Source organism: Nasonia vitripennis, assembly GCF_009193385.2.
Source record: "Nasonia vitripennis strain AsymCx chromosome 4 unlocalized genomic scaffold, Nvit_psr_1.1 chr4_random0009, whole genome shotgun sequence".
NCBI lineage: Eukaryota > Metazoa > Arthropoda > Insecta > Hymenoptera > Pteromalidae > Nasonia > Nasonia vitripennis.
Window position 1 is genome coordinate 1,528,228 of NW_022279645.1, and position 13,110 is coordinate 1,541,337.

Consider the following 13,110-nt stretch of genomic DNA (forward strand, 5'->3'; position numbering starts at 1 on the left):
TCCACTGTACCCACCAATGAAATTTTTTGATAACGGTTTGAATTGGCTCTGTAAGAGCTTCAATTCGATATTATCGAAATCTCCCTTTTAGAAATGGATTATATTATTATATATAGTTGATGGCATGAAAAGAACATTTGTTAACTTTTTATTTATTATTAAATTTCTTATTCATTTATTGTATTTATTTAGCTCAAGTATTTTTCTACTGTGCAATCACACTATTATAAATAGACTTACATACTGCCATCTGACGGGAGGTATACGTGGGTGCCTTACTCGAGAATTGACATTCGTCACGATAACGCGCGCCGATTGCCAGAGAGAAACAAACAGAAAAAGTAACTCTGTACGTTGGAGTTAAAAATTCCTCCTTCTCGTTTTTCTCCGGATATACTCCATGAAATGACTTAAAATTAAAGTAGTCTATAGTTATCATAACATTCAATAATCATGATATTTTAAAGAAAAGTTTAACATTTGTTTCCAAGTTATAATGGTAAGGATAATTCGCAGAACGCATCTAAAATCACTAGTGATCGAAAAATCGCCATGAAAAAACACACATGCGTAACTGAAAATCTTGTTGTCAACCAATTGGTAAAACAAAAACAGAAAAAATCAGCCTAGGTATAGATTTAAATCCATTAAATTGAAGCTGAGATCCAACCGATGCAGTTTTCAGTTATAAAGAGTATACAGTGTGGGGTGCGAAAATAAAATTTTGAAGCTTAATATCTTTGAAAATAATTGGTTTCATAAACAGCCCAAAGAAAGGGATCAAGGTGCTGTGTAATTCTAACTATTCAGAATTTGAACTTGATTATTGCTTTTTTAATCCAGTTATCGTGTCACGTAGAAAACGACTTTTTTGAGTTTGATGTTTTTCTCAGGATCTGTCCCATGAAATAACTTAAAATTTAAGTGAAATACAGTCGTAATAACTTTCAATAATCATGTTTTTATTTTTAAAAAGCACAACTCAAAAATTACACGCACTTTGAAAAACATTCAAAACATTGGACCATATTTGAGATATAAACGCAATACACTATTTTCGATCACACAAAGACTCAAATCTTTAAAGGAAAAAGAGAAATTTTAAAATCACTTGAAATCCGATTAAAAAGTTTATCACATTTTTTTTTCTTTTTGAATATTTAGTATTGGAATAGGAACACTCGTGGTCAAACACAAAGAGTTCACACGTAAAATCAACAATTAAAAGCACTTTGCACAAGATCTCGAGAAGTATACTTTTTTTTTTTAATTAAAAGCAAAATCATTACAAAACTTTATTTCTCACAATGGGAAAGAGCAAGTGAAACGTAGGATTGCATTTCTCGCTAGTCCACATATACAATAAAAAGTATCTTCTCACTTTACACACAAAATGTTGTCGTGCACTGACACTCACAATACCTTAACACTATATAAACACCGCTGAAGCACTAGACAGGAGCACAAGATACACAGAACACTTTATTTTACCCTTGAGGTCGAAGTGCTCCAATACAGCACCTATTGGACCAATGTAATGTTGTTGAAAGATGTTTCTAAGTCTGAAAAGTATAAATTAAGTTAATAAGAAAATTAGTCGTATTTATGAACGAGTATTTTTATTTTTCAAGATTACTTTAGAATTTTCAATAAATGCAACAAGGCTAAGAACAAATATTTTAAGGTCAAAGCTAAAGAGGCTAAGGTTTTTATTCCAAACAAAAAAATTCAGTGAAATTAGAATCAGTAACTTATTTTCAAAATATAGTTTAGAAATTAAGACCGTGTGATAGCATAAATATTTAGAGTCTGTCTCCGCGGCCGATAGCGCGTACGCGAAAAGATATCTAGCGCACGCGAAATAACCAAGACCTCGCCGAGGTTCAACTCGCGTACGCGAAAAACAACAAATAGCGTACGCGAAAATTGAGGTTATATATATGTATACTGCATTGGTGCGGAAACTTTTGACTGCAGCAGACGCTGTTCTGTGTGCATAGGTGTAATAAATAAATAAATAAATAAATATATATATATATATATATATATATATATATATATATATATATATATATATATATATATTTGGGGTGGGGGGGGCCTATATGTATATAGGCGGTGGGGGGGTGGTGGAGGGGTGGTGGGGGTTGGTGGGGGTGGTGGGGGGGTTTTTGAGATTTTCGAAAATAACAGAAAAATGAAAGAATTTTACGTGTTTTGGTGGGGGGGCCAAGGTGGGGGGGTGGTGGTGGGGGGGTGGTGGAGGGGTGGTGGGGGGAGTCTTGCCAAAATGACTATATAATATAGGAAGATATTATACATGAGGGATTAACACAGAAATCATTTATTAAGATTTTGAATTGAAACAATTAATACATGGTAATGTTTTATTGTCATAAGTTAGGGGGATACATACAAAATTAAATTTATAAGATATGCAGATATGCATAGAGAAAGGTTTTAAGTATGATGATCATCGCACATTGGAACTATACTTATCACTTTGCAGGTATTTTTACTTGCTACTGTATTATAAAAGAAGTATATTAACTCTACAACAATTAAAATACTCTTAAAATCTCGATGCAACTCATTTTCTGAACTTTTGAGGCATTTGTCAATATTGTTGCACCAGCAACAATTACTTTTGCTAAAATATCTGATATATTAATCATTTATTTCTTTTTGTTCCTTGTTGGTGTACTTTTAAATACGTTTCTTGGTATCCCACGTATCTTTAATGGTGTTGGCATCGTAATACTGGAAAGATCAATGTCTTCATCTTCATCTAAAGTATTCTTTTCATATATTGATAAATTCGATAGAGATGTTACAATCAGTTGATCTAGCTCAATATTTTTATTTTGACTCCAAGCATCAATTATTGTTCTGATCAAATCTGCTCTTTGACGAAATTGCTTTTTTGTAACCATGGATCCTAAATTGGCCAAACTTCCTGCGAGTTCCTTCATTAATTTGAATCTTTAATGCTTAGTTTTAGGCTCTAGCGACTGAATCCGATGACTATTATCTGATGATAATCTATTAGATGAATATTGAACATCTGGAGACAGCGTAGTAGATAGGTTTGTGACTATTTTCGAATTCATTGATATCATTGGTTGATTTTCTAAGTTGTAGACATTTGTCCATCTCGTAGGGTACAACTGTACGTCAAACAGAGCATACTCTAAGTACTCTCTCAGAGAAAATATATGCCTGCAAGGCAATTTATTCTCTATGTGATCAATACATTCACAACTATCAAGTGTGACATTTAAAACTCGATAACCTGACCTTATCTAGCAGGTTTTGTGTGTTTTATTGATCTCTAAAAGTGTCATTGGCTTTCTTCTCTTAAGCTGTGTTTCTACTTTTCTAAAAACAGACGGAGTAAGTACTTTTTGATAGTTGTATTCAGGTGTTCCTTTTTGATGTGGGTGAGTAGTTCACAGTTGCTTTTAGCTAACTTAACCAAAATGTTAAGTGCTTCGTCTCGCTCTTCAGAGGTTATATTCATATCACTTATTGATATTGTTCTTGAAAAAATTTTTAGTACGTGAAATTCACATATGTACATGGCCACATTAGGAAACAATTCCTTAAGAACGTTTCTTTCGGTGAGATCTTTATCAGTCATGAAGCAATTAATTTTTTTACAAGCTTCTACATTTTTCTGAATGAAAATGTTAAATACACTTTTTAATGTTACAGCCTGTTCATTACTTAACAAGGCAACACCAACTATATGGGTTAGACCCATTGAATCCTGCACACACAGAATCAAAGTGATCAACTTGCGCTTCAATAAATTATACGTGGTATCAATGAAAACTGTTTCAGGCCATGCTTTTAAAGTCTGTCGCATTGACAATGTGCTAAAAAAAAGTCCTCTAAAAATTTTTCTGTTATTTTCTGCATCCATATCAAGTCTATATCTGCATCTATATAAAAAAATATGTATACATTTTTTATAAATGTTTATAAGCACATATAATTAGTTATTAAACTATTAAAGATAATTATTATAAATACTGACTGTAGATGTTTTTCAACATTGTTGTTGCAGTATCTAATGTATCATCAGTTTCATCTTTTAATCTTTGTTTAATATTTTGTAGATCTTTTGCGGTTAACTGAATTTTCTTTGCATTGTATATTTCATCTTGGATTTTGGGGATTGAACATCCCATCGAAAACAAATTTTCAACCTTTTCCCGATCTTCTTATTTATTCCATACTTTGTGTTTCTGATAGCGTCTTCTTTAAATTGGTGTCTCTGGTTACCATACATATATGCATTCATATGTAATATCCTTGTACATGCAATCATCATTTACGTCCTTCTTATTATTATTATCATCCTTTTTCTTGTCATTATCATCCTTTTTCTTATCATTATTAGCATCCTTTTTCTTATCATTATTAGCATTCTTTTTCTTATCCTTATTACTGGCACCTTTACTTCCTTCAGATTTACCATGTATTAAATGGGCATCTTTGATAACAAATGCGTGTCTCACTGTATCTTGATAAAGTTTTCAAACTTTCTCAAATTCTTCAAAAGTATCGAACTCTTCGAGTTTTCTGATTCTTTCTATGGACTCTTTTTCAGTAGTCATTATGACGTGATATGTTTTTATACAATTTTAAACAAGTATGTACATACATCGCAATTTAATTTTTAACGACTTTTATATACGTAAAATGACGACTTGCGTTCCTATCATTCAAAAATCCTATGGCGAGCCGCGTTCGTACCTATGCCTATAGGTATAAGCTGTATGCTGTTTGCCAAAGCGAGCTGAGCGCCGCCAAACTTCGCTATTCGCTACTGAAGTAGCGTATTTCGTATAGAATAGCATTCGCGCCAGTGCTTGCAAGGACAAAGCGACTTTGAACGCGAGTGTCAACAGACAGTCTCGGGTATTTTGATACAGGTGCTTAGGTGATACGTGTAAGTATACATTGTTATGACATGTAAACTGATTAGTTCTACGTGTAAATTTGTGGTGTGTTAATATATTGTAGTGTAAGAAGTTATTTTGTTTAAAAAAATAGAAGAAAAATCAGTAAACGTATATGCATATGTTTAATTTACCATGGAAATTCAAGATTTACAATTCACTAGTAAAACAGAATTAGATGCATACAAAACAGAGCATAGATTGAATAAAGTAAATGGGAAAGTAGATGCTACAAATCCTACTGGCTATGATTCCGTCAGTTTATGTTGTGAATGTTATGGAACTTTTAAGTCAAGAGGCGACGGCGTAAGAAATGCCAAGCCATCTATCAAATTTAAATGTCCATTCATAATACATTTGATCTTGAATGATGACAAAACAAAATTGATTGTTGACCATCCAGATATTAACAGAAAGTATAAAAAAAGTTTAAGAATCAGTATTCGTACACAATGCAAAATGCATACAATTCCACGAAGAAAATAGAGGTAATATTTTGTTCTAAATTATAAAACTTTGTAAATATTTTATTTTATAGTGGAATCAACTTCTGATATTTTTTATAACGTTCTGAATTAACCGTCTAGTTTCAATTCAATACTATTACTATCTCATTGGCGATAATGACATATAGATGGATAATAGAATATTTATTATTTTTAGATAAAAATGTTGGAAGTTCTTGCAAGGAGAGTGAGAATCGTACTACTAATTTAAGTACTTCTGGACCTGATGTAGTCACTACTCAAGAACGATCCACAGAGAGTGTAAAAACTACAGAATCATCCTTGTTAAATGCTGGAAGTTCTTGCAAGGAGAGTGAGAATTCTGATGCAGTTGTTACTCAAGAAGCATACGCAGAGAATGTGAAAACCATAGGAAATGATCAAGAGATTGATTTGGACGATTCCCTGAAGAAATTATTTTTAGAACCATTTGAAAAAGGTTAACAGCTTATAATTTTTATAATGTATAACAAACTTATAATTTTAATGATAATTTATTATAATAATATGAATTTTATAGATTTGGAAGACCCAATAACTGATGAACAAACTGATTTTGTAAGAGATTCTACCGAAGCTGCAGAATTGATGAGCACAACTATTCAAAGTAATTCTGATGTCCAAGATATAGTATTCCAGGAGCCAGATATACACCCTCGGGGTCGACCAAAAAATTCAAAAAAATACAAACCTAGTGGAGCATTACTATTACCCACACTGTGTGACTTCAATAAGAAAGATATGAATGCTAAAGCAACAATTATTTTACACTTATTATTTAAGAATCATAATACTGTTGCAAATATAAAAGAGGGTTCATTTAATATTTCTTTAATGGAATTTAAAAATCTGATCAAGGAGAATCTGCCCGACATTTTTTTGGATGAAGCTATTACTAAACAAGTGTATGAATATTTACAAAGATTTTGGAATAGTGATAAATTAAAAATTACAGCTTACTTGAAAAAGCTTATTACTGAGAAAAAAAGGATGAACATTTTTGTTTGCCCCACTTGTAAGGAAGAGGCTCAACTTGAAACAGCTCAGTGCAATTCATGTCTTTCTTGGTACCATTTAGAAGTTTGTGTTCCAAAACAGAAAATGTCATTTCCTAAAAATAGTAAGAAATCATGCTACTGTGACACATGTATGGATGTATCGAAGCTTTAAGCTTGAAGGTAAGAGATAATGATTAAAGTTTATTTATATTTCAATATTTTATCAATTTTATATGTTTAAAAACACGTTTGGTATTGCAGTTTGACAGGGATAGTACGCTTGAAGAGGAATAACTAAGTTATTTTATTTAAATCAACATATATCTAATTATTTATTTTAGTTCATTTTCCATCATGGCGTCGGGCGGGGGAATACCGCCTGACAAGGTTCGTGAAAAATCGTTTAAATGTCATCCCTCAGCAAGAGTTGGAGTAGTAATTTGTTTAATATGTGATAATGTGTACCATAGAAGTGACTTTAATAAATTAAACAACATAAGATATGTCAGTAATACATTGGTAATTTGTCCTGATCACGCGCACATAAATCTAACCTCAAAATATAATGAATCGGCATTAAATGAGGATGCCAGAATCATAGTAGCACATGTGAAAAGTCAATTGAAGGAAGAACTAAGGGAAGAAATTTTGAAAGAACTGGAAAACAAGGACGAGGAGGACGTACAAAATAGTCAGGATGATAGTATGGAAGTGAGTAATTTGAGAAAAGAAAATAGTCTACTAAAACAAATAAATACAGAGATGAGCGATAAGAATGAAATATTGAAGGAATTTATTAAGCAACTACAAAAAGAAAACAATATTGTTAAGAAACCATATGCTCAAGTTTTATCAGGAGAAAAGCCAAAAAGCGAAAGAGTACCGAACATCATAATAAGGAAGAAAAACAATGAGGACAGAACAGATATAAGAACAAGTGTGAAACATTATTTAAATAAAGAGAAGTCAATTCAAACCAAAAAGGTATATTGCAAAAATGACAATGAGATGATAATCAGTTGTATGAACAACACAAGTGCTGCTGAAACCCTTAAATACATGAGTAAGAAATTATCTAATACATGTACGATTGAAAAAGAAGTAGTAAAAAAACCAAGATTGAAAATAGTGGGTGTGGATAATTATGAACAAATGGACTTAAAAGAATTAGAAAATGACATAAATACAAGAAACTTTAAAGGCTGTGAAACAAAATGTGTAGCTGTGCATAAAGGCTATAGCCGGGTTACTATGGTGAAATGGCCCCCTTGGAAAATGTATATATGTTATATACCATTCGATGGGGGATAAAAAAAAACTCCCATAGCCAAATTTTTAGCTCTCTGCCTAGTGCGCATGCGCAGTAACGTCGATAAACGTGTTTTTTTGATTTTATTTTTTTCTGAAGTCCCTATAGGATAAAAATTTTTTTAAAAATTCACATTAGTGTATTTTTATGTCATGAATAACTGCAATTTTTTTGGGATTACATAACCTCAAATATCGGATCTAAAAAAATTATTAAAGTTTTCAATCGATATTTTGACCCCCTTGTTTTTGAGGTGCAACTTTTTAAGTAGACTTTTTTTGTGTACTTTTTCCCGTTCTTTACGATGGCACTAACGTTTTTTCCTTAAAAATGGTGGCACAACTCGATTTGAGCCAAAAACTGATTTTTTTGCCATTTTTTCACGTTTTTAGCTGGTTATGTTACAATTTAGTTACTAAAGTGACTCCTTTTGAGTAGTTTTGCATATCTTCCCATGAAAACATAATCAAATGAAATATTTTGTTCGCTCCAAGCCGTATTTTTTATATTATCTTACGTTTTCAATGATGGTCTTATCAGAATTTGAGGTAATAAAGGGTTTCTCTCTATATATAAAAAGAATATCGCCGCTGTCAGTGTCTGCTTTTCTCTTTAACCTAAAAATGCCCTCATTTGAGTTATTTAACGCCGAAAAAGGCCATTTTTGGTACCATGTAACCCAAAACTAACCTAAAAATGTCATAATGCAAGGGTTTTCACGCAAAAAAGCCTGTTTTTAGCTAAACATAGCCTTGAAATCGATCGTTTGAGGGTACTTTTGGCGTCTTGTGGTCTTAAAAAGGCCATATTTGGCTTATCTGCCTCTACTTAATTGATTATTCAAAATCTATTGACAGTAATAATTATCAGGTAAAAAGGAATTGAAGTTAAGTATGTTCAATTCGTACAAAGTATAATTTATTATCTTCATAGGCTATTTAAAATAAATTATGGAACGTATACAAGTAGCTTTTTAAAAATAACGAATGTTCACAATAGAAAAAATGATTCACTCATCATTGTCACTATCTTCATCAATACACACTTCAATTTGATCATTAAGAAACATTTTAGACAGAATTTCAGCTGGTCGTATGATTTTTGATAAATATCTTCCATGTGAAAGATAATAGATTATGGCAGCAATATGCGCACAACATCCTATAGTACGGTTACCGTTAGCACAATCACAACAGTGTCTTAAGATGCTAGAATAACCAATACCATTTGGTTTATACTCAACGAAACATTTGTATTGTTTTCTGTTAATATGCCTGGATTGAACTTCAAGTTTGAGAATATTGTTAGTCTCTTTTGAATATCCAATCTTCAAATTATTATCTGCGTCAAGCATTTCCGCTAAGTAAGATATTGTCTGTTTAAGCTGATATGTTCCTGTAAACAGAATTTTCAAATCTTTTATTGTTAATTCAGGAAAGTCTGGTAAATCATCCGAAGTTATTATTTTAAATGGTAGTTTCCGACGACTCCATCTTTTGTCTGCTACTAAAACTGCTAATGTATTTTCAACATTTTTTCTAGATTGCATAGCACTAAATATTTCATCTTGCATGTCTTCATCAGAATCTAGGCGTTTGCCAAACAAGTTATTTAAGTAGGAAGAAATTTTACAATAAGATCCAGTATTTTTCACCATTGTATTATCAAGTTTGTGATCTAATAACCTATATTTTTTCTTTTGAACTCCGTGCACTGCTTCAACAACCCATCGCAGTTTTGTCGTGAATCTTGTTTCATTTGATTCTTGCGTAGAAAGTTGAGATTTTGAACCTTTGAGTGCAGGCATCAAAACAATATAACCCATATTTTCTAATTTTTGTTTAATGTCCCTGAAACCTCTATCCAGTATAAAAATGTCCCCTTGGCGAAGAAGTTTCTGTAAAATATTCTGCTTCTCTTCCAATACTTGTTGCTTTCAATGTCAAATATTGTAGAGATGAGCGAGTTAGAATTCCCAGAGCGCATTTTGAATAAAAATACGACAATGGCTTGTGTCGCTGTCCTTACACAGGAATTCTTCAGAGAAGTGAGTTGATCTTTAAGATAATTAATATTTTCCCACGTTAATTCCGTAAAAACTTTCAATTTTTTTTCAGGCATGGAAAATTCAGCTACTGTATCTAATAAAGTTTCGTCTGCTTTCATTGATAATTGACTCAAAAATTGTAGTAATTCATCAATATATACCGTACTTGTAGTGGAAAAAATATTAATTTTATTTAGTTCATCTTCATAAAATCTTTTTTTAATTAAATGTGTGCAACAGCATCTATTGCCATGTGGAATAAAAACATTCATTTTACTATAAACTTGAATTCGGGCCTCTAAAGGAACTAATATATTATTAGTCTGTTTTTGGTACCCACAAACAAAGCAATATTTATGTGTCGCAATCGTCCTTTGAATAAGTAATTCCGTGGTTGCTCGTACTTTTTGTTCCTTTATTGTGTATACAGATGATTGTGTACTTTCCTGAGATGATGAAGTGACAGTTAGCTGAGAAAATGATTCAGAAACATTTGAATCTTGAGACGAAGCAGTTGCTGGAACATTAACCTTTTTAGGTTTAGAGCTTGATATGTATTTGGCTAATCGCTTTCTACATGAATCACAAATTACATCATGGATGTAAATATCTTTATTTGATAATTGTTTAGCATATTCGATTTCAACTTCAGATTCGATTTCCTTTTCTCGACCAATTGATTTTCTAATATAAATATTACACATGGCACATCTTCGATCATCGCGTTTCCTGATGTTATCTGACTCTTCATTACTATTAGATGCCATATTTATTTAACCATTAGACAAGAAGATCACTTCTGAAATAATAAAATATAAATATTTTACAATACATTTAAAAATGCTGTTAGTTAGTTTTTAAAAATCTAAAAAAATTGTTTGCCTTTTTTTAAATTAAAAACTAGAATGAATAATAAATATTACAAAAATATTATAATCTAAGTTCTTGTATAATCCAGTTTTCTCAGTAGCTTTACATGAAAAGTAAAAAAATAATATTGCCTAGTAAAAGTGAAATAAGTTGTATTTCATTTATAAGTTTTTTAAGCAAATAATTTTTTTTTGTCATAAAAACTGTATTGAAGTGCTTGCACCTAGTGATTTTATAAAATCAACAAACCTATGAAATTATTATATTCAATTTGTTTTTTTGTAAAAATATGTTCTTGTATCTAGACATGAATAATAGTGTATTTTAAAATAAATAAATAATGTTGTTTTTAATGATGTTTCATATACGTATGTGTTTAAAGCATAGGTTAGCTTGTGTTTACTTTATTCATTTTACATTTTTTTAACTTAAAAGTTAATTGACAATTAATAAGTTCGCATCCTATTAGTTCTATTTTTCATTTTTATTATTTCTCATGTATTGTTTTTATGTAAAACCAAATATTTTTTCTCATCTCATAATAATTAACTATAGTAAAAATCACATCATATATAGTCATATGCAGATATTTATGTGCATTTTTTATTAATTTGACAGTATTTTATACATAAACAAATTAATTATTGTTCAAGACTTTCTATATTTTATCAATTTAATCATACTTGTATAATTAATATACCGCATTACATCAAAACATGCAACTCATCAATCGTCAAATCCGTTTCTAGCAAAAGTTTATTGTCATATTTTATTCAAATGTTTTTCCTTCTTAATTTTATTTAGTTAATAGTTTCAACAACTTTATGTTTAACTAATTTCTCATTTTACTTTATGTGATTAGCCTAAATTGGTTAAGTTAAATAGACTCGTTCCCCTTACATGCATTGTACGTATATCTATATCTATAGGATTGAAAATTCATTTTTATTAATTACTTTTTTGTTAGCTTATTGATTTAAAATCTGATTGCTATTTTTGTTTTAGGATAAGATCGGATCTTTATGCGAGTACTAAAACAGTTTATAATTTAATGTTGGTTTAAACTTTTGATTTTATGCAAGAATTTAATAACGTACACAACATGTTTTTCTTATTTAGCGTATAAAAAGGTCTAATAATTATCTGTTATTATTATTACATTATTATATTATTATATTATATTATTATATTATTATATCATATTATTATATTATTATATCATATTATTATATTACTATATTATCTGTCATTATTTTTGATACAATTACTCTTAATACTACAGAATTTATAATAAAAATTTTATTTTTCTACCCATTAATAAGTCTTACTCTGCATATACCGGTAAAATACAAGTGTATTTATTATAAATACATGGGAGATTTTTTATTTATCAGTAGGTTGGTTACAGTATTTTTTTCAAAACTCAAAGTGTCGGCATAAAAATAACATTTTAGATATTAATAATAGGTTTTGATTTTAAAGAAGTTATTTAACAAAATATTAATTTATTGTGTAATATGTATTAGAAATACATATAACCCTAATATCAAAGCATATAATCTGTGATGTCAAAACTTTTGAAAAACTTTGTTAAATCTTCATTTTTTTAAAAGATATGTAAAATATATAGTACTCACTTTAAATATACAAGATTGTTAGTTTTGAAGTAAACAGCAGAAAGATTTAAAGTAGCCGCGTCAGCCTTCGGTTCCAACTAACTCCAATGTATTTGAAAATAAATACTTAACTACTTTATTATTTTTTCTAGTATTGCTATCAATTATCAGTCAAAAGCCGAAATAGTAAAAAGAAAAATCGAAACAATTTTTATTTGCTAGATTTTAATTTACTTTAAAAGTTATAAACTTATACTAACAGCGTTTTCACCATTCACTTGTATTAGTATATTATGGAGAAAGTACAATTGAGTCCGTCGTCCCGTACCGACCTCGGGACATACCGTCTGAAATAAGCTGTTTTTACGGGATTGGCTAATTCTGTACCGTCGATTGGGTTATCGAACAGAATTAGCCAATAATATAAAAGTGACTTATTTCAGACGGTATGTCCCGGGGTCGGTACGGGACGGGACGGGACGTATTGTACTTTCTCCCTTATATAGACAATTGTAAGAAAAAAAAAAATTAGTTTTGAAAAAAACAATGTTGGCCATTGGTTTGCGCATCGTTTAATTAATTAAGAAATCAAAATACTTTATTTGTTTATGCTCCTGATAATTCTTAATTTTATGATTGACCATTCACTACGCAGATCGTCTGCATTGCAGCCGCCGCGTCAACCGCGCGGCCAAGCATAACCTTATATTATAAATAAAAATAAACAATAAACAAAAAAGTGCGACAGAGACAATACTTTCGACCAATCACAGAACGTTTAAAAAGAACATAACATT

At 30.6% G+C, this 13,110-nt stretch overlaps 1 protein-coding gene across 48 annotated transcripts in view; it reads right to left on the minus strand.

Moving 5' to 3' along the window:
- The window catches only part of LOC103317042 (BRISC and BRCA1-A complex member 2), a 226,437-nt gene that overhangs the window by 181,183 nt on the left and 32,144 nt on the right, over positions 1-13,110 (minus strand). For 8 of the 48 annotated variants that reach the window (XM_032602066.1, XM_032602064.1, XM_032602063.1 and 5 more), the window contains one exon: positions 6,434-6,584. The exons of 39 other annotated variants lie outside the window; for them this stretch is intronic. The gene's annotated coding sequence lies outside the window, so the exon portion shown is untranslated. Of the gene's footprint in view, positions 1-1,491; positions 1,563-6,433; positions 6,585-13,110 lie in introns of all 48 variants that reach the window. One more of the 48 variants, XM_031930137.2, reaches the window with a different exon arrangement.